Source organism: Tursiops truncatus, chromosome 2 (assembly GCF_011762595.2).
Source record: "Tursiops truncatus isolate mTurTru1 chromosome 2, mTurTru1.mat.Y, whole genome shotgun sequence".
NCBI lineage: Eukaryota > Metazoa > Chordata > Mammalia > Artiodactyla > Delphinidae > Tursiops > Tursiops truncatus.
The window spans coordinates 173,703,213-173,722,604 of record NC_047035.1 but is presented as its reverse complement, the minus strand read 5'-3'; the positions used below and the strand labels follow the sequence as shown (position 1 = coordinate 173,722,604).

Genomic DNA, 19,392 nt, shown 5'->3' with positions numbered 1-19,392 from the left:
CTAATGCTGAAGGTAAGAACACAAAATAATAACAATCAACATAAATACTGGGGGAGGGCAGCGAGAATTCACTTTATTTGCAGAAGATGTTGTTATACTTAGAGAACTCAAGAAACTATACTAAATTATTTTTTAAAATAAGAGACTAAGGTATGGTGGCAAGATGTAAGATAAATATACAGACGTCAATGGATTTTTCTCTGTACTTGTTGCATCAGTTAACTTTGTTCTGTAGCAAAACAACCCTGATACAATAGCAAACATTTATTTCTCACTGACATTCCATGAGGCCTGAGGGTTGGTGGTGGGAGATACTCTTCCATGAGCCTCTTGTGTCCCTATGTGTCCTGCTGGGTATGCTAAGCCTTCAAAACCCTGATTATTTTTTTTACCCAGCCATTCCTCAGGGTTGAGTATGCAGTGAGCAAGCTTGAGGGAGAAGGTAATACCTACCTCTGGGGCAAAGAGCAGGCTTGCTTACTGCTTGCTATGACGTGATGGGATTTCAAGTTCACTGTCCCTCTCCTGTGATGCAACCGACTTTGTGTTCAGGCATGTATCCGGGCCCCACCATGGGAATGAAGACTCGGGGAATCAACACAAACGTGCTGACACTCACTCTGGCTGCCGTCTTTTGTCTCTGGTCTAGGAGTTGTGTCTTCTGTCAGCATCCATGCAATGGGCAAATGAACGTCTTAACTTGAAAGTAAAGTAAATTATGACACACCCTTCACAGATCTGGATGGTTGGCAGCTACCCTGCTCCAAGCTACGGGCTGGCTGCAGGTCTGCTTCACGAGCATTCCTGTTCCAGGATCTAGGCTGAAGAAGTAGCCCCAACCTGGCCATGTTCATGCCAGAGAGCAGGAGCTCAAGAGGACAAGTATTATCACACACTTGAATTTCAAGCTTCGGTTTGCTGTGTTTATCTTATATATTCATTGGCCAAAGCAAGTCACATGGCCAACACAAATGGGGACAGGATGGATGGGTGCTTCATCTCTAAGAAGGTACTGCAAATGATGTCCAACAAGCAGACCTCTCTTACCATGGAGGAAGTAGATAATGACGAATAGTACAATCTACCATACTAGTGATAACCACTTAAACATAAATGGAAAATAAAAGCTTTTTCATGAAAGTAATAAAATCTAAAAAAAAAAAAAAATTTAACAAAGAATTACAATAGCTACATGAAAACCTTTTTTTCCTCTTGAAAGATGTAAATAAAACCTCAATAACGGAGTTCCCTGGTGGCCTAGTGGTTAGGATTCTGGGCTTTCACTGCCGTGGCCCAGGTTCAATCCCTGGTCAGAGAACTGAGATCCCACAAGCTGTGTAGCCAAAAAACAAACTAACAAAACAAACAAAAAACACCCTAAAAACACCTCAATAAATGAAAACTTATGTTACTAGATAGGAATACAGTACGATTTAAAAAATTCCTTCCCCATTTTAATACATTTTAATGCAAAGTGAATCAGAATCTTAAGTTTTTGGTGTTCTTTAAAATGAAAATGAATAATTGGTCTGTATGGTCCAGGGGGATTCCCCCATGAGAAGCTGGTAAGTGATAAAGCAAGTTGCAGAAAACTGTGCAATATAACGCTATTTTTATAAGGTAAAAACACTACGTATTTGTGTGTTAATATAAAGATGTATTTGCAGGAGCATATGAAGAAGAGGATGGGTACATAAGTCGACTTACCTCAGAAGGATGAATTGGTAAGAGAAGGGGAATCACTCTTTCCTCTTTTTGTGTCTCTGTATTGTTTGACAATGGCCTTAGCCCAACAGCAAATAGAGTCAGAGAATCATAAAACTATGTTAAATCTTGTCTAAGTCTCCATTAAACGGTGGCGTGTGTTAGGCCGACATGGGTAAACACACAAAACAAACGAGTATTTCGCTTCCTGGGCTCAGGTATGAGGCGGAACAAGGCGGTCGTCTTCTGCCATCAGCATCGCTTTACTCTTCAAAACCAGCTTGGCACTCTTGGAAACACTCCTCATTAAAAAGGAATAATTTTTTCTAGAAGGCAACTGAAGATGCCAGCCAAAACACAAATCTGATCAGGCTCACTTGTATGTCAAGGTTGGAAGCAGGTTATCACAGACGACAAGCGTTCAACTTTTTTGTGCCTAAGTACACGGATCAAAGGAACTATGTCGTCCCCACCGTGGGTATCACGGCATTTATTTATTTTTTTAATTTAATTTTTATTTTATATTGGAGTCTAGTTGATTTACAATGTTGTGTTAGTTTCAGGTGTCAGCAAAGTGAATCAGTTACACATATACATATATCCATTCAGATTCTTTTCCCATATAAGTTATTACAGAATATTGAGTAGAGTTCCCTGTGCTGTACAGTAAGTCCTTGTTGATTATCTCGTTTATATAGAGTAGTGGGTATATGTTAATCCCAAACTCCTCATTTATCATGGCATTTAAATCGGATTCACACAAACCTTATTTTTATACGGGTTGCTCTTATTACTAGAGTGCAATTCTCTGTGGTATATAATATTAAACAATATTAGAACATATTAAGAAAAACTGTAATGGCTGTAAAGATTTTGTATCAAGTATCCCTTTTAATCACTGGAGGACCAAACTTCACAACGCTGGAGAAATTCTCGGGGAACAATTCATTCTGAGGGCTCCCAAAAGTTTCTTTGAGAGGATATTTCAAAGCTATTCCAGAATTTTTTTCTCGAATTCTATAGTCAGGAATTAGAAGGTCTTATCTGCTGATGCCACATTTTTAAGTTTTGCAAAAGCTCAAATCCTGGCTTTTTCCTCCCCTTAGTCTGATGAATCTTATGATTATCCTCAAGAACATTGTGTTACACCTTATCTTTATGCGTAACTTGTGGTTAAAGATGGTGTGGAAGTAAGGAAGCCGTTTCTCAAGCCTTGGGGGCTACAACCAAACCAATAATATCTTTGAAGCCCTTTCAAAATTCTTCTGAACAAATGAGCTTAAAAACATGGATTGGAATGTGCAGGGATGATGTTCCCGTAACACTGGATTCACAGTGAAGAATTCAGCAGGGGAAAAAAATCAGATTTACTCACTGGGGAGCATCTAAAAGCCTGCCCAGCAGTCTATGAGGACTACTCATGTCATTATCAAGGTAGCCAACCCCATGAGAAGCGCTAGAGCACACGCCTTCCTTTGTGAATATGTGAATGTTCACGACAAAGTTCTTATGTTCAATTCTGAAGTTTATTAGCTATCAGAAGACAAGATATTTGGCTAAAGAATGCAGGGGTCCTTATCTTTAGAACATCAAGGAAACTACTACTTCAAACTTTCAAAATGAATAACTTTCATGGGGGTTTGCCGTATTTGGCAGATATATTTGGAACTTTGTATGTGGAACCTGAAATTTTAAGCACTAAACACCAATGTTAAAGTGTGTTAAGTATGCTTCAGGCGGTGATAACTAAAATCCAGCTATAGAGAGAACACATTATTGGTACAAAATAATCCCTTTCTTCTTTTTTTTTAAAAAATAAATTTATTTATTTTTATTTGTTTATTTTTGGCTGCGTTGGGTCTTTGTAACTGCGCGCGGGCTTTCTCTAGTTGCGGCGAGCGGGGGCTACTCCTCATTGCAGTGTGCGGGCTTCTCATTGCGGTGGTTTCTCTTGTTGCGGAGCACGGGTTCTAGGCACGCGGGCTCAGTAGTTGTGGCTCACGGGCTCAGTAGTTGTGGCTCACGGGCTTAGTTGCTCTGCGGCATGTGGGATCTTCCCAGACCAGGGCTCGAACGCATGTTCCCCTGCATTGGCAGGCGGATTCTTAACCACTGCACCACCAGGGAAGCCCTTCTCTTTCTGACTTAATCCTTGAAAGTAATTTCAGGGGAAAATAAAAGGTGAAATAACATCTAGTCTGCCTGCAAGATAAATTCAGGTTATATTTTCCTGATATGATGACAGAAAACTCCATTTGGAAGGCTGGGAGGAAATTTTTCCTCACTTACATTTCATATTTGCCAAACAATCCCCAGGAGAAGATTTGGGGAATCAAATTTGATTGTGTTGTAACTTCCAAAAATAATTTGGAAAAATCTGGGGTAAAACAAGTTTTTATTTTACCCCCAATAAGTGAGCTGTCCTTGTACAGCCCTATCCAATTGTCATGACCATTTGTGAACCTCTTCTCTTTAATCTTTCTATCTGTGCTTGTGAGAACAAAGCAGCATGATAGGCTTCGTGTTAAAAATGGCCTGTATTGTGTTCCCGCTTCCAAAATCCCTTCCAAACTCTAGCTTCCAAAGAAAGCTCGAGAGCGGGCTCCATAGTCACATAAAATCACAGAACTAAGATGAAAAATGTAGGTCTCTTAAGTTAAAAACTAAGTCTCTCTTCTAAAATACAATCACCTTTATGTATTTTAACCGTGATCTTTAATCAATTCTACCACTTAAAATGGAGTCAGGGCTTCCCTGGCGGCGCAGTGGTTGAGAATCTGCCTGCCGATGCAGGGGACACGGGTTCGAGCCCTGGTCTGGGGGGATCCCACATGCTGCGGAGCAACTAGGCCCGTGAGCCACAACTACTGAGCCTGCGCGTCTGGAGCCTGTGCTCTGCAACGAGAGGCCGCGATAGTGAGAGGCCCGCGCACCGCGATGAAGGGTGGCCCCCGCTTGCCACAACTAGAGAAAGCCCTCGCACGGAAACGAAGACCCAACGCAGCAAAAATAAATAAATTAATTAATAAACTCCTACCCCCAACATCTTCTTAAAAAAAAAATGGAGTGAAAGGAAACCATGGATTTGAACAAAGAGTAGGTTAAAATGATTCTTGCCTCATTTTTTTGCTGCTTCAGGAAATGTACCCTTATCTGTAACAATATAGAGCTGATTGCAATTCCCTTTATGCTTCTGTGCCTTCTCAGATTATGATTTCCTAAAATTCACTTTTCCTCAATTTATTAGCTAAGCCATTAATTCCTTGTCCTTCAAATCTCTGATCAAGGAAGTCCCTTGCTCTGGAGAGCCTGGTCCAGATGGAGGGCCCTTTCCTCACTTCTCCACCACACTCTGTGGACCTTTTATCCTGACACTTGCCACACACTGTGCACCCCATGCCGCCCAGGAACATATTGTATTTGATTTTATACGTGCAGCCCCTCGCTGAGTGCCTACTGCATGCTAGTCTCTCAGTAGACATCTTGGTTGTCCAATATGTGTAGATAAATACATGCAGATATGCATGTCTGAGAGAGTAGCTAGAGAAGAGTCACTGATTAACTAGGAGGTGGGGATACTGGGCAGTCAGGAAAACCTTTACAGAAGAGGTGAGGTAAGTTGAAGGAAGCATGAGAGGAGAGACTCTTTGACAGGGAAAGGGTTAGTATAGGAAGGAAGGAAAGGAAAAAGGAAAGATAGAAGGAAGGATTGATACATGGATGGATGGATGGAAGGACAGAATGAGGGAGGATGGATATTAAGCAAAGAGGCAAAGGAGTCTGAGGAGGTCTAAGGCAATGGGGAAGGGTGGGGGCTGTGTTAACCTGGACTGTTAACCTGGAGCCGTTACCAGGCTTTTGTCGATTCTACTCACGCAGGAATTTGGAGTCTAACATTAGCATATCTTTTTCTCTAAGAGAAGCTAGAAATCAGATATGAAATCGCCCAATTTTTGGATCTTGCGAAGAAACTTAAAGTCTTAACACAGGCTAGAAACACGCATCCTTGCGCTCAGTTTGTCAACAACTTGTTTTGTGCCCGTAACAAGAAGCACATAGACTGTGGTGAGCAAGTCGTCTTTCACCCCAGGTCAGGGGCCAGGTGGTGGCATGAGAATTACATAGAAACACCCATGTTATCTCTGCGGCATTCCCTGGCGAACCAGGTGTCCTCATCGTGAAGGTCCCCGTCGCTGGGAGAGCACTGCTGGGTTTGTAGAGCACCCTGAGGAATTCCACACTCCTGAGTGCAATGGAAAGGTCAGGAAAAACCACCCCAGATGGATTCATTTCATGCTGCAAATTCATGACCCAAAGCAAAGGTGAAGGGGGAGCCACAAAAGGCCCACGGACAGAAATTTGGGGGGAACACATAATTCAGGGCACTTGAGGAGAAGAAAAGGAGGAAGGTCCTGAGGAAAACAGGGGGTTTGCCAGGAGAGCTGAGGGAGGAAAGCCAACGAGGTCGCTTATCACAGGGAAGCTCAGGCTATACAGTGCCCTTGTTTTTATGAAGAAAATGACATGAAAAGTCATTTTAACGATCATTAAGTGATTTCTTCAGCCTTCTTTTGCGTGCAGGTTCAAGAGTTAACACTCCCTGACAAACAATGCAGCTTAAGAAAGGAGGTGGGAGGCCGTTGCACATCTGCTTTGCTTTAACCTTTCTCCACAGGAAAAACAGTCCTGACGACTTGGACCGGTTTTTCAACTTGGAATTGTCTTACATGGAGCTGAAAAGCCCTCACACGCAATGAGATTAATCTCGTGGCGTTGAAACCTTTGGAAACCTGGCATGGAATTTTCTTCTCAGACTGGAAATGCACCTAAGAAAGGGCTACAATGAGTAAACAGATATGGGGAAATGTGTAACCTCGTTAGCAATCCAAGAGACACAGATAAAAGCCACAACGATAATCTTCGGAGCCTGGAATGATGCTGGTTCCGAGAGCTGGCTGCTGTGTTAGTATCTCTGCTCTGAAACATTGTTGGAGGTTAGTACAGTCGGGACAATTTCCCCAAAAAAGAATCTGGCAGTGCATTTGAAGAGCCACAGACTATTCTGGTTCTGTAGTTTTTGGAGTTGAATTTGGAATCTCTACAATTAGAAAAAAACTACATGTGTCAAAGTTTTTGTGTCACCTCTATTTCCATCATATTCAGGGTGCTTTACTTACATGATTATTCGTTAGTTCAGGAGATTTTCTGAGGTTGGTGTCCCTAGAAGCAGAGCCTGAGATGGGGACTGTTTTGCAGTGATTCAGTGAGAGTGTTTGCAGGTAAAACCTGCAAGGGACCGAGGGGTCCAGGATGGGACTGAGGAAGAAGCCAGGTGAACACGTGGACTCAGCTTCAAGCCCAACCTCAACCTGAGCCCACGGGGAGCTCTGGAGCGTGAACAGTCCCATTGGTTGTCCCACCTTGAACAAGGGGCTGCCCTTTTGCACAATGCAGGTTGTTGGTTGAATGTAATGACCTGGGGGGAGGGTGGGATCGTCCCTGCCTTTCCAGGTGAGGCAGCTCCTATCAACTCTGGAGAAGGGCTCAGCTCACAGCACCTGGAGGATGGATACCCCAGCCTGGGGATGGGGGTCTGGACACTGGCAAGCACATCTCTCCTCTCCAGGTTGGAGATTATAATTGGTGTGTAGAACCCAGCTCAGCTCATCAAGTCTAGTATTCCTTGAGGGCAGATCTCCTGGACCCCACTTAGGTTTCGTCACCAAACCCTATTTTGTTTTCTTCTGGGAACGACATACCCCTTTATCTGCAAGTGGTTCTTCCACTGGGACCTCCTAAACTGTTTCTCCAAAACCCCACCCCCTCCCCTCCACCCCATTTTCTACCCCTATTCCAGCCATAGGTGAGTAGCTGAAGAAACTGACAAAAACAGGAAGGAGACATTGGTGGATGTGAGGCAGAAGTGTGGCTCTCACATGTTCAAAAGTTGGGGACTATGTCTGTTTTTCTTGTTGGTGCCAACCCGATGTATCACAGTAACAGAACGCATGAGTCAGAAGGTTGTCCGGTCCCCTTGGGGAGCATCTGTCCTGTTCTGGTTCAGCCTTTGGAGTGTGTGCCTCTTCATCCAAGAGTGTGCTCCCCTATAAAACCCTCGGAGTGATACCAGGCGTGGAGAATCCGGCTGGTCTTCTGTATACAGTCTTCTCAGCTTTAGTTTCCACTGCCAATCCTTTTGTTTATCTTCCATGGAATTTTAAAGAGAAATTCGGAGGATTCTCAAAGCTATCAGGAATGGCCAGTCTTCTGCCAAGTTAATTCAGAAGAGTTTTTAAAAGGAAAAGAAAAAGTGTTTGCACATTTGAGAACTTTTCTGAGAATGCCTTCGAAGTGATGTCTTTTTTGCTAAAGACTTCCTGTTTAAACCAGACAGTCTTATTTCTACATACACTTGAGAAATAAATGATAAATATGCAAATTCAAAAGGAATAAATGAAAAGCACTGAGGCTTTTCCCCATGAAGTCTTAAAAATAGTCAAAAGACAAGGGGATCTAATGGCGGAATAGGAGACGAAGATTACAGAGAAGCAGAAAAATTCAGGAAGAACTGAAGTGGTCAAGGGCTTAAGTTTTTAGTTCAAATCCCTGTCCTACTCCTGAACATCTGCCACTTTGGACAAGGTTATCTTCCCAAGCCTCAGTTTCTTCAGCTGTGTAATGGGAATGACGTTTCTTTCCTCTCTGGGCCAGCATGGTGACGGCTGGGGATATCTGCCCTGCAGGCTCTGGAGTCAGAAAGCCTGGCTTTCAGTTTTGGCTTCACCACGTCCCAGCTGTTTGACCTTAGACTCAATAACCATTTTCAGTCTTCTTTCCTGAAAAAATGAGTATAATGAGAGTACTTATCTTCTAGGGGATGATTGGAGAATTAAATGAGTTAAAACCACTGAAATGCTTAGAAGAATACTTGGCATGTAACAAGCCTTAGAACAACATTGGCTGCTTCAGTATCCTGTGATAAACCATAATGGAAAAGAATGCGAAAAAGAATGTATACGTATATACATGTATATGTATAACCGAATCACCTTGCTGTACAGCAGAAATTAACGCAACATTGTAAATCAACTAGACTCCGATAAGATAAATTTAAAAAACAACATTGGTTGCAATGTGTTAGATATTATCATGATTTTTAAATTAACTAATGTATATAAAGAAAATGATAAGTGGTCAATAAGTGTTAAAACAACGATTTGATCTGTATGTATTTCATAGCAAGTGGTATATTATACGTGAACGCCAACTAAATGTTTCTGATTTGACGTCACCATCACTAAGGACAAATAACTCACACGTCGCATGACAAGGTAACTGAGGCCTTCTGTGCGAAATATTGACGGATCTGTCTAAGTTCATTATAAATATGGTGTATCTTCTTTCTTCATTTCTTTTTCCAAGAATATAAAATATCCCTTATCTTAGCATGATGGATCATACTGACAAAACCGAAAACGAACCAGTCACTAAGAAACAGCCTTGAATAAAATTAGCCCTCCTCTCCCAGAGTGACAAGGAAGGAAGGAAGGAAAGAGGGAGAGGGAGAGACCGAGAGAGAGAAAGAGAAAGTCAGAGACACAGAGGGAGAGAGACTACGAGAGTGAATGAATAGGACACAAAAGTAAAATGGTTTCATAAAGATATCAACATGCAACTTAGAAACGGAAGGCTACATGGTGTCTACGCCTGATGTTAGAAACTAGTCAACACTGAATCCAGGCTACCTTGGATGAAAGGGCATTAGAACAGCATCTCGCTTCCAGGCAAATGAACCTCTACGTTACCTTTTTGGTAACTTCAAGACTTAAAGTAAGGACTTGCAATCCGTTTACAGAGATCATAGAGACACATCGAAATTAAGTGTTGACATATGTCTTCCAGGTAAAGATAAGACAGGTGTTTCGGCTCTAAGGTGATGTGTTTCCTTACAAAGCTTTGTGCCCTGCAAAGTGATTTACTGAAGGAACTGAGTTTATGAAGACATGAGATTACAGCAGGCCATTCTAAACTATGCAACCTTGTAACCAGAGCAGTATCAAAACAAAAATTGGTTCCCGGAGTAATAATCTCCAGAGCCCAGTTAGGCAGCTCTCGGGGAGTCTAGAAAATGCCACAGCAAACGAGTGAGCGGCATCCCGGGTGACGTTTACATCAGAACAGAGCTGGCAGGGCCGCGGCAGCACAGATCGGGGAGGCTGTGGGCTGCTGTGAAGGTAGGCGACCCTGGACCTGCTACTGCCCCAAGGCGAGGGCCACAGAGGCTGTGCCTCGCTTCTAGGGGAGGGTCACCCAGAGGCCCACGATATCTATTTCCTTAAAGGTACAGGTTATAGGTTCCTAGTGCTAGGGTGGTAATCAGGCTGTTTAATTTTTCCTTCTCTGCTACCGGTTATCATTCTATTGCTGTGGTAACAGTGTCCCTCGCCCAGGAAGAGATCGTGAACCCATGCCGTTTCCAGGTCCTGCTAACCTCCTTTCCTAGTGATCAATTGCATGGGAGTTAACTTGCACTGTGGGTCATCTAATGTGATCAAGATGGTATTAAATTGGACACGTTTTTAGAAAAATTACAAAGCAACTTGCTAAGAGACAGGTTGCTTCTGGCTGTGGGAAAGAGAGCTACAGTTTGAATGAAAGTGCTGGGGATCCTGGAGGGAAACTGAGACATGAGCACGGTGAGTGAGGTAGATGAAGGCCAAACCATCATAATAAGGCTTAATGCTTAGACGATGTCTAATCCTGTCAGCCCTCAGTATCTGTGGGTTCCCCATACACAGAATCAACCAACCACAGATCAAAAATATTCAGAAAAAGAAATGCCAGAAGGTTCCAAAAAGCAAACCTGGAATCTGCTGTGTCAGTAACTATTGACAGAGCACCTACGTGGTGATTTAAAACGTACAGGAGCATGTGCGTAGGTTCTAGGCAAATACTACCTAATTTATGTAAGGGGCTCGAGCATCCGCGGGTGTGGGTATTGGGGGGGCTCGTGAAACCAATCCCCCAGGGGTGATGAGGGATGACTGTACGAGGGGATCTTTGGGAGTCCTAAAATCCATCTTTAGCATTTTCCCAATTTCCTTCTCTCCCGGGGAGGCTGGGACTGGGGGGAGGGGGAGCACGAAATGAGTAAATAACAAATTGAGATAGGAAGGGCTGTTGAAGAGAGAGACAGGGACGACCAGTCCCCCCATCTGAACATCAAGGGAGGGGCCTTTGAAGAGCCAGAGCGTCCAGACCATGATCCCGGCCTCGGCTCCGGTTACAAGCCGAGGAGGCTGAGGGACAAAGAGGCTTGGGAGCCTTTGCTCTTAACATCTGTGGGTCTCCGTCAGCTCTTTTTACCCTCCGTCTGTTTCCAGCTGTTTCCAACTTCAAAAGGATGAACGGATTGTGGTTGACTTCAGGAGTTGGAAAGCAGGAGGGTCTTTATGGCTGATCCCAAGGCTTAGAAGCAAGAGAAGGATGAAAACCTTGACCCCAAGAAACAGGTGGGTGCGGTGGAAATCAAAGCCATGGGACAAACCCAAGAATTCTTGGGAAAAAAAGAATTAGTTGACCTCAGGCAAAGAAGCAGCCCAGGGGACTGCCGTCTGGAGGCTGAGCGCCTACAGAGACGCCACCCCCCTCCAGGGGCAGCCCCTTCCCTCGGAACCGCTCACTGCGTCCTGGGAGTGAGGGGACCCTGTTTCCATTGTCCAGGATGTGTGGGGCGACTGAGGGGGTCTTTGCTCTGGGAAAAGAGACTCTGGAATCCCACGTTAGAACCGGCAGGCGTTCTCCCAAAGGAAATTTTAGGGTGTATAAGCACAAATAATGTAACAGTAGAAACATGCTGGGTACCACTTTTAGCTCAATACAGGAAGTGATGAGGCTGAAGGGAAAGTTTAAGGATGTGACGGGAAAGACCGGAGCTCTCGCTTATCGGAGGTGATTCCTGAGCCACCAGGCATGATGTCTGGCTCTGCGGCCACACTGGTGCTCAGGAAGCTGGCGTTCACTACGCTTGGAGCCTGGAGGAAGGAAGAACCAGGCAAGCTCTAGAACGGGAGACGGGCATTCAGGTAACGGCAGCCGGCAGAGGGGTGGGCTTCGGGTCGGTATCTCCCCAGGTGAATCTCCTCCGACCACGAGCACTGAGCTCACCTGGTGTACTGGTTGACAAGGCAGACCCCCAGCCTCTCCCCCAGACCTACTAAGCCAGCACCCCTGGTGGCGAGGCCCTGGAATCAGCATAGTAACAGCCACTCCAAAACTTTCCCATTCTTCTGCATGTTAATATCGGAGAACCCCTGGCTTAGGTTTTGTTCTCTAGAAATCTGGGTGCCTGGATGAGAAATGGGAACAACTGTCCAGTTATTTCCCAGAACTCTGAAGACTGAACATCCACGCACAGGCCGTGCATAGGGTTATAACTGAATAGATCTCATTCCCCTTACAACGTCCCTAACGCACACAATCGCTATTGTGCTACTTGGTAATTAGGCGTCATTGTGAATGTTTCCCCAAATGACTGCGATTCATGTGGTTTTCAAACATTTCAAGCCAGCATTTCTGCCAGCAGCAGGGGAGAGAGGCGGGAGCTGGAGGGTGCTGTAAGGAGAATATCAACTCTTACCAGCATAGGATCCGGGTTGGGTGTGCCGTTCCTGCAGCTGGGACGCCCACGATAGGAGAGGTCATCGCTTCCTTTCCTGCATGGAAGGTGGAGCCAGGCCCCAGTCTCGGCTTCCTGTGCCGTGTGGGTGTTCTCTGAAGCCCTAGCTCCCTGGCCCTTCTCAGGAGCCCAGCACACTGACCACTGGGCCCGCTAGCCTCTTCCCTGGGCTCCCTGGGCTGGGAAGGAGAGTCGGGTCAGCCACCTTGAGCGGTACAGCCCGAAGGAAGATGCGGAAGATTCGCATCGCAGGACAGAAGAGCCTCTCATCTTGCTGGAGAGAGCGGCGCCTCTGAGGATTAACGGGGCTCACCTGAGGGCACAGGACTCACTCAGGGCAGCTCTGCACCCTGACTTCGGGTCCTAACTCCTAACGCAGTTCCCCTTCTTTTCCATCTATCCCTGAGCTGTTTGGCTCCAGCTGGGCAGAAAGCGAGCATCTGACTCACAAGAATTGTATACCAGGCACAGCTGGGCCCGGGAATAGCTTCCTGCTCTTCCGCACATCGCCAGATGGCTTCTCTTAGGCATCACTCCATTTTATTGGCATATTAAAATCACAACTCAGAATCGGCATTGGTGGCAGGATCTTAAGTCCTGGGGGAAGCAACATGGCAGATCTCTTACTTTCCGCTGACGGATTATTGAACATCATTTTTTGGACCCCTATTTGTTATTTTCTAGCAAATGTTCTTAGTGCGGCCAAGGGGACCAAAAATAGATTCCAACATTACTTGTGGTAACTGTGAGAAGCTGAGGCCATGCAGCTTGGAAATACAGTGAGGTCCTGGGGACAGACGTGGCTACACTCAGCCTGGTTACATTTCTCTGTGCTGAGGTCATCAACAGGGCTGGGGACTTCCTAAGAGACAGACAAAGTCCCTGCCCGGAAGGACTGTTCCCAGAGAAGTTTATGTGTTGCACAGAAGCGTCCTCAAGTCTATCAGAACTTTCCACTTAAGAATAGCCATGCCCCGTAACACTCTAAAGTTTGGGGAAAAAATAATCAAAGCCCTTCTTATTTCTCCACCTACTTACCAAATAGCATTGAAAACCAAGCAAGGCTTGTGTTTTAAAAAGGCACGTCTGTTCTTCTTCACAAGTGATCTTCTTTTCAGCCTAAGTGGATGTGAATGTGTCAACCTGGCAGGTGATACAGGTCCTTTACAAGAGCTTATCCTCAGCCCATAAAAGCTCCCAGAGACATCACACAAGTGTGCTTACCTTCCGTCAAGTGATGCTCTATTGTTCTACGGGGAAAAAATCCTTTCAAGGGCCTGTGGTTTTTAGCCAAGGATGAGCAATTTGGCAAGCTCACCAGGACAGGCTGCTAGATCATTCTTCTAAAAGAATGGTGGAAATCTTTGACTCTGCAGGTCTTGTCCAAGAAATCCCCAAGGGCCCCACATCCCTATGAACTCCCCATTTTTCTTTTTGGAACAAGTAAATGATTCTGTCAAGAATAGATCCTATGGTTGCAAGGAGGAGAGAACAAATTTTTTAGTAGAAATTCAGTCATCACTTCACTTCTCTGCAAGAACGAAGGGGGGAAAGGTGTCAGTGGCATATAACCAACTATAATAGCTTCAGCTATGTGAACCTCTTTATATATCTTGGAATTTTTGAAGCTGAGATCGTCTGTGCCAAGATACACTTGGGCAATACAACCTGAGAAAACAAAGTTTTAAATAAAGCACTCTGACATCTTTTTCTAATGACACATGCAATTTTGTAATAGACCGAGCTTACGTCTTTCCTTCCAGCTCGGGAGAAGGCAACATCGTCTGAGTCTGGCCCCAAATCAGGAAGAAAGCTGGGCTTGGCTTCACACCTGGTCCTCTGTGGCAGCTGGTCCAAGAGGCAGACGGAGAAACCATACACCACCCCCTTAAGCCGAGAGTTTTGGGGAATCTGTTCCTGTTCCCTTGGTTTCTAAACATAAATATGTGTGAAGATTTGGGCTGGGAATGGGCAATCCTCTTAAGTCATTCTGGACGCCCGAGGAAGGTGGGATGAGCTCTCCTTCATCTGGAGAAGTTACCTGGGAAACTCCAAGTCATCCTTCTGTAGGCTGATCACAGTAAGAGCTCCATTTTCTCCACGAGAGCCAAACTCAAAGTTAATATGATTTTCTACCAGTTTCAACATACTAATTAAATACCTGGCTTTAATTTTTTGGAAGAAAGAAAGCAGAACCTTCATTTCAGTCACAGAAATAACCGTATCTTTGGCTTGTATTAAAGGCTGTTGGTCTCCCAAGCTCTGTTTGAAATTCACAACATGGGAATTTACAGAATTTTCATAAAAGCAATTGAAGTTACAGTGTCTCCATGAACTCCCAGGGTGTACTTCTATTAACAAAAGATGTTTTGCTTTACTCACACCTGCTCGGCTCTCCATGGGGGCTCAAGCAATACACATTCCAATCGAGCAGCGTCAATAAAATCAAATAAAAATTAAGTTCCAGGGGACGGAATGGAGATAAACAACATAAAGTCCATTTGAAAAGGAGCTGAATTATTGGAACTGGTTTTCTAAGCAGAAAATGGTTACAGAAAAATAGATTTTTCAACTGTAAATCATATAGTTTTGACTTGGTGGAATTCTCTTTCTGCAATTCTAACACGTCTTCCTTCTGTTTCTCCCTCTGTGTGTGTGTGTGTGTGTGTGTGGGCGGGGGTGGTGAGGGAAGGGAAGAGAAGGGAACAGGGACGGAGAACATTTGAAAGAGGTAGAAGAGGGATTTCCCTGGTGGCGCAGGGGTTAAGAATCCGCCTGCCAATGCACGGGACACGGGTTCGAGCCCTGGTCTGGGAAGATCCCACATGCCCGTATGTCACAACTACTGAGCCCGCGAGCCACAACTACTGAGCCGGCGTGCCACAACTACTGAGTGGGCCACAACTACTGATGCCCGTGCGCCTAGAGCCCGTGCTCCACAAGAGAAGCCACCGCAGTGAGAAGCCCGCACACCGCAACGAAGAGTAGCCCCCGCTTGTCACAACTAGAGGAAGCCCGCGTGTAGCAACGAAGACCCAACGCAGCCAAAAATAAAGAAATAAAGAAATTAAAGAAAAAGAAAGAAAGAGGTAAGAGAAAAGAGCTAGTGAAATAGGAATTTCTTTTTTCTTTTTGAATGTTACTGGAAAGAATTACAGAGCTGTCACAAAGTCTGCCTAAATGAATGTGTTTATACTCATTAGATTATGGTCTTAAGAAAAGAAAACTTACGTTTCCTTACTCAAAGTCCATGAAATCCCACTTGTCTTAAGAGGCCTTCTCTCTGTTGGGAAACAAGGTAAGAACTTAATTCCCCTAACTGCCAACACGTTCATTTTCAAACACAGTATTAACATGACTAAGGTTTGTTCTGAGAATCAAAGAACATCCGAAGAGTTTGGCATTAATAGTGCCCCTTCCGCACGCGCACACACTCACGCGGAGCACATAGAACTATAGGTGAAAGGCAAGGTCCCTGCCTTTAAAGAGCTTACTCCTTTTGGGGAGCAGGAATGTGACAGATATGTGCGTGATGGGAACAGTGTTTTTGTGAGAGGGAAACGTTCCTTGTTATTCACAATTTTCTGGCTGTTTTTGAAGGAAGGGGGGATCCCGAAGGGACCGTTTAGGGGGAGGTGATGGGTGTGAAGATGCCGGGCTGGGGAAAGAGCGGTAGCTCTGCCTGGGAAGGGGACATATTGGAGGGGGGGAGGGTGCGGGGAGATCCCGGAAGCAGGAGATGCTGGCCCAGAGCTATGAAGGGCAAGTAAGGAGAGCAAGGTGAGGCCGCCTGTGGCTGAAGAGAAGCTCTGGAAGGGGACCAGAGATGTACGATGGGGACTTTTCTTGATTTTTTTTTTAATTGAAGTATAGTTTATTTGTATCATCTTTTTAAAGATTCCACATATAAGCGATATTATATGATAGCTGTCTCTGTCTGACTTGCTTCACTCAGTATGATTATCTCTAGGTCCATCCGTGTTGCATTATTTCATTCTTCTTTACGGCTGAGACACACACAGACTGAAAGTGAGGGGATGGAAAGTTATTCCATGCAAATGGAAATCAAAAGAAAGCTGGAGTAGCAATACTCATATCAGACAAAATAGACTTTAAAATAAAGACTGTTACAAGAGACAAAGAAGGACACTACATAACGATCAGGGGACCAATCCAAGAAGAAGAGGTAACAATTGTAAATGTATATGCACCCAACATAGGAGCACCTCAATATAAGGCAAGTGTTACTGATTCTTCATTCATTCATTCATTCAAACGTCTTTCCTAAGCACTGCTGTGCACCAGGCTCTGTTAGATGCTGGAGACAAGGCAGACACCGGCCCTCAAGAACCCTCCGTGAAGGGGCTCATTGCCTTGTGGAGGGCATTTTCTCCTGAAGAGGGTAGGAAAGGATTCTGAGATGTTGTCCAGGCTGGCACGGGGTCGAGGCACAGAGGTGCCAGGGAGCACGGCCATGCCTGCCCCCCTCACGTTTCAGAGGGGTGTCTGCAAAGGATAAACGCAACGTGCTGGCTCTGACTTGTAATTGACTTGATGACCAAGAGTTGAAAGCATCGAAGTGTAGGAAGACCATGCACATCTGTCAGGAATGTGGAGGGAAGGGAAAGTTTGCTTTGGACGGGGTTAGTGACTTCTCAACGTGTTAAGGTGACTACACCTAATTAGCTTGTTCTTTCACCTTGGTCTGGAACAGTCTTGGGAGTTTAATCCTTCAGAGCAGCTGTTCTCAACAGAGGTGTCCCCAATAAATTGGAATGAGTTTGGAGGGGCGCTATAATTTCTTACTAAAATTACCAAAAGTGGGCAAGTGAAGCCACCAAAATGTTTAAAGTGAATATAATAAAAACTTGGATACTTAAAAACAGCAACCCCCCCCCCTAAAAAAAAACTCAGTCTTCTCTACCGCTGTAACATGTGACAGTTTAATGTTTGTGTTTGCATGCATAACCCAATGAGTGTTCCCAGCTTGGTAGCTATAATTCCACTCCTTTCTGTCCCTTTCAAGAAGGAAATGCAAGTGAATACGAGAGAGATTTATTGTAGGTATGATTTTCCTTAAGGCTGCTTCTGGGCTCAGTGGAAAGAGTGTGTGATTGATTGATAATGTCTGTCTTGGATACAGGAAGGGGGTGTGGCAGTGTATTGCCAGGTAGTTGCCTTTTCCAGTTAGATCATTTCTATGAGCTCCATGGTGTTGCAGCTCTTTAGTTTGCTTTGTGTTCTAGTCACCTATATTGTAGTCATCTGGAAAACTCTATCTTACACAGTTTTGAGTAACTCATCTCACCTAGCCCAGCCACATCCTGCACCAAAGGGGCTCAGTAGATGTCGTTAGAATTCAACTGACTTTATATACCATTTAGCTGAGCGCTTCTAACCTGGGTGCTCTCTTAAAATTATGGAACGACTTTACAAACGCAATGCCCATGGCAACCCCTGTGCATATAACACTCGATATAGACAAGGTACACAAAATATTTTTCTCAGTAATTGTCCTAATAGAAAAGAATACATTTTGATCGATAGTAAAGCTGTATTCAACCAGAAATTTGGGGGAATTGATTTTTCTTCAGAGCCAGTGCTTTTAGGAACCCATCAAGCACCCATGGCCACTTTCCTGACTCGGTAAACACGGTCCAAAGGGCCAAATGCAAGCTGTGCTGGCACCTCGTGGCCCCTCACACTAAAGATTACTTGGATGGGGGAGACTGGGTCAAAGCTGTACGAACTCAGGTGGCCACCAAAAGTTGCTCTTAAATAAATAAATACACAACTAACCAACCAATCTGGGCTCTAGGAGAATTTTGCTGAGAGCGACCACTTTATGAAAAGACCAGGTAAAGAAAAATAAATTCAATAATTGAGCATTCTGGTAAGCCAGGAGCAGATAATTCTAGGTTTTTCTATATCTAGTTGCCCAAACATGGATAAGAACTTAGAACCCTGAACTATTGAACATCTGAGGTAACATTTAGTCTTTCATGGCTTGCAGGTCCCATGCCTGGATCAATGGATTTAAAAATCTCACTTCCTGGTATTTATGGTTCCTTAAAGCTTCATTCATTTTAGCATTTGGAAACAGCCAGTAACCACCTTGAAGAAGGCAGCTCCACTTGTTCTATAAACTTACCCCCAGCTTGAAGAATTGTATAAAGCAAGCAAATAAAAATAACTACTACTGCAAGATGTTTGAAGGAAATTCTTCTTTTGAGAGGTAGCCTAATGTCAGGGTTGAGAGCATGGAATCTGGAGCCCAATTACCTAGGTTCAAATCCAGCTCCGACATTTACAAGCTGTGACCTTGGGCATGTCTTTAGCCTCTGTGCTTCCCTTTCCCCACCTGTAAATGAGGATGATCTCAGAAAATATTGCATATTCTGGTATGTGGACAGTATGCCTGGAAAGTCACTATAAGGCATGGCTGGGGCACTGCATCACCTGATGTGGAGTCATTAAAATCATCTTTAAGTTGTCCTTTTCTAAGCAACCAATTAAAAGTTCTCCCTGAATAGTGGATTGACTGCTGTACATGCAAAGATCTACCATGTGTTACTGTTCTTTAATTATAGATGAATGACATCATTGCTAATTATCAGAGAAATGCGAATCAAAACTACAGTGAGGTTCCACCTCACACTGGCCAGAATGGCCATCGCGAAAAAATCTACAAACAATAAATGCTGGAGAGGCTGTGGAGAAAAGGGAGCCCTCTTGCACTGTTGGTGGGAATGTAAAGTGATACAGCCACTATGGAGAACAGTATGGAGGTTCCTTAAAAAACTAAAAATAGAACTACCATATGACCCAGCAATCCTACTCCTGGCCATATATCTGGACAAAACTATAATTCGAAAAGATACATGCACCCCAATATTCACAGCAGCACTATTCACAATAGCCATGTGAAGACATGGAAGCAACCTAAGTGTCCATCAACAGATGAATGGATAAAGAAGGTGTGGTGTATATATATATATAATAGAATACTA

At 44.3% G+C, this 19,392-nt stretch overlaps 2 long non-coding RNA genes across 3 annotated transcripts in view; one reads left to right on the top strand and one right to left on the bottom strand.

Annotated features, from left to right (window-relative positions):
- LOC141278120 (uncharacterized) overlaps positions 1 to 19,392 on the bottom strand; it is a 170,424-nt gene that overhangs the window by 5,388 nt on the left and 145,644 nt on the right. The window contains exons 10-13 of the long non-coding RNA XR_012330455.1: positions 15,614 to 15,665; positions 13,421 to 14,050; positions 12,344 to 12,979; positions 454 to 699 (exon numbers count right to left, since the gene is read on the bottom strand). This is a non-coding gene — a long non-coding RNA (uncharacterized lncRNA). The remainder of the gene's footprint in view (positions 1 to 453; positions 700 to 12,343; positions 12,980 to 13,420; positions 14,051 to 15,613; positions 15,666 to 19,392) is intronic.
- On the top strand, positions 6,503 to 18,578 carry LOC109549686 (uncharacterized). 2 transcript variants are annotated; one of them, XR_002176077.3, is made up of 6 exons: positions 6,503 to 6,698; positions 8,579 to 9,035; positions 11,088 to 11,216; positions 11,578 to 15,471; positions 15,586 to 15,680; positions 16,353 to 18,578. It is a non-coding gene; the product is annotated as an uncharacterized lncRNA (long non-coding RNA). The 2 variants fall into 2 exon arrangements; XR_002176076.3 differs by lacking the exon at positions 6,503 to 6,698 and having other exon boundaries at positions 8,525 to 9,035.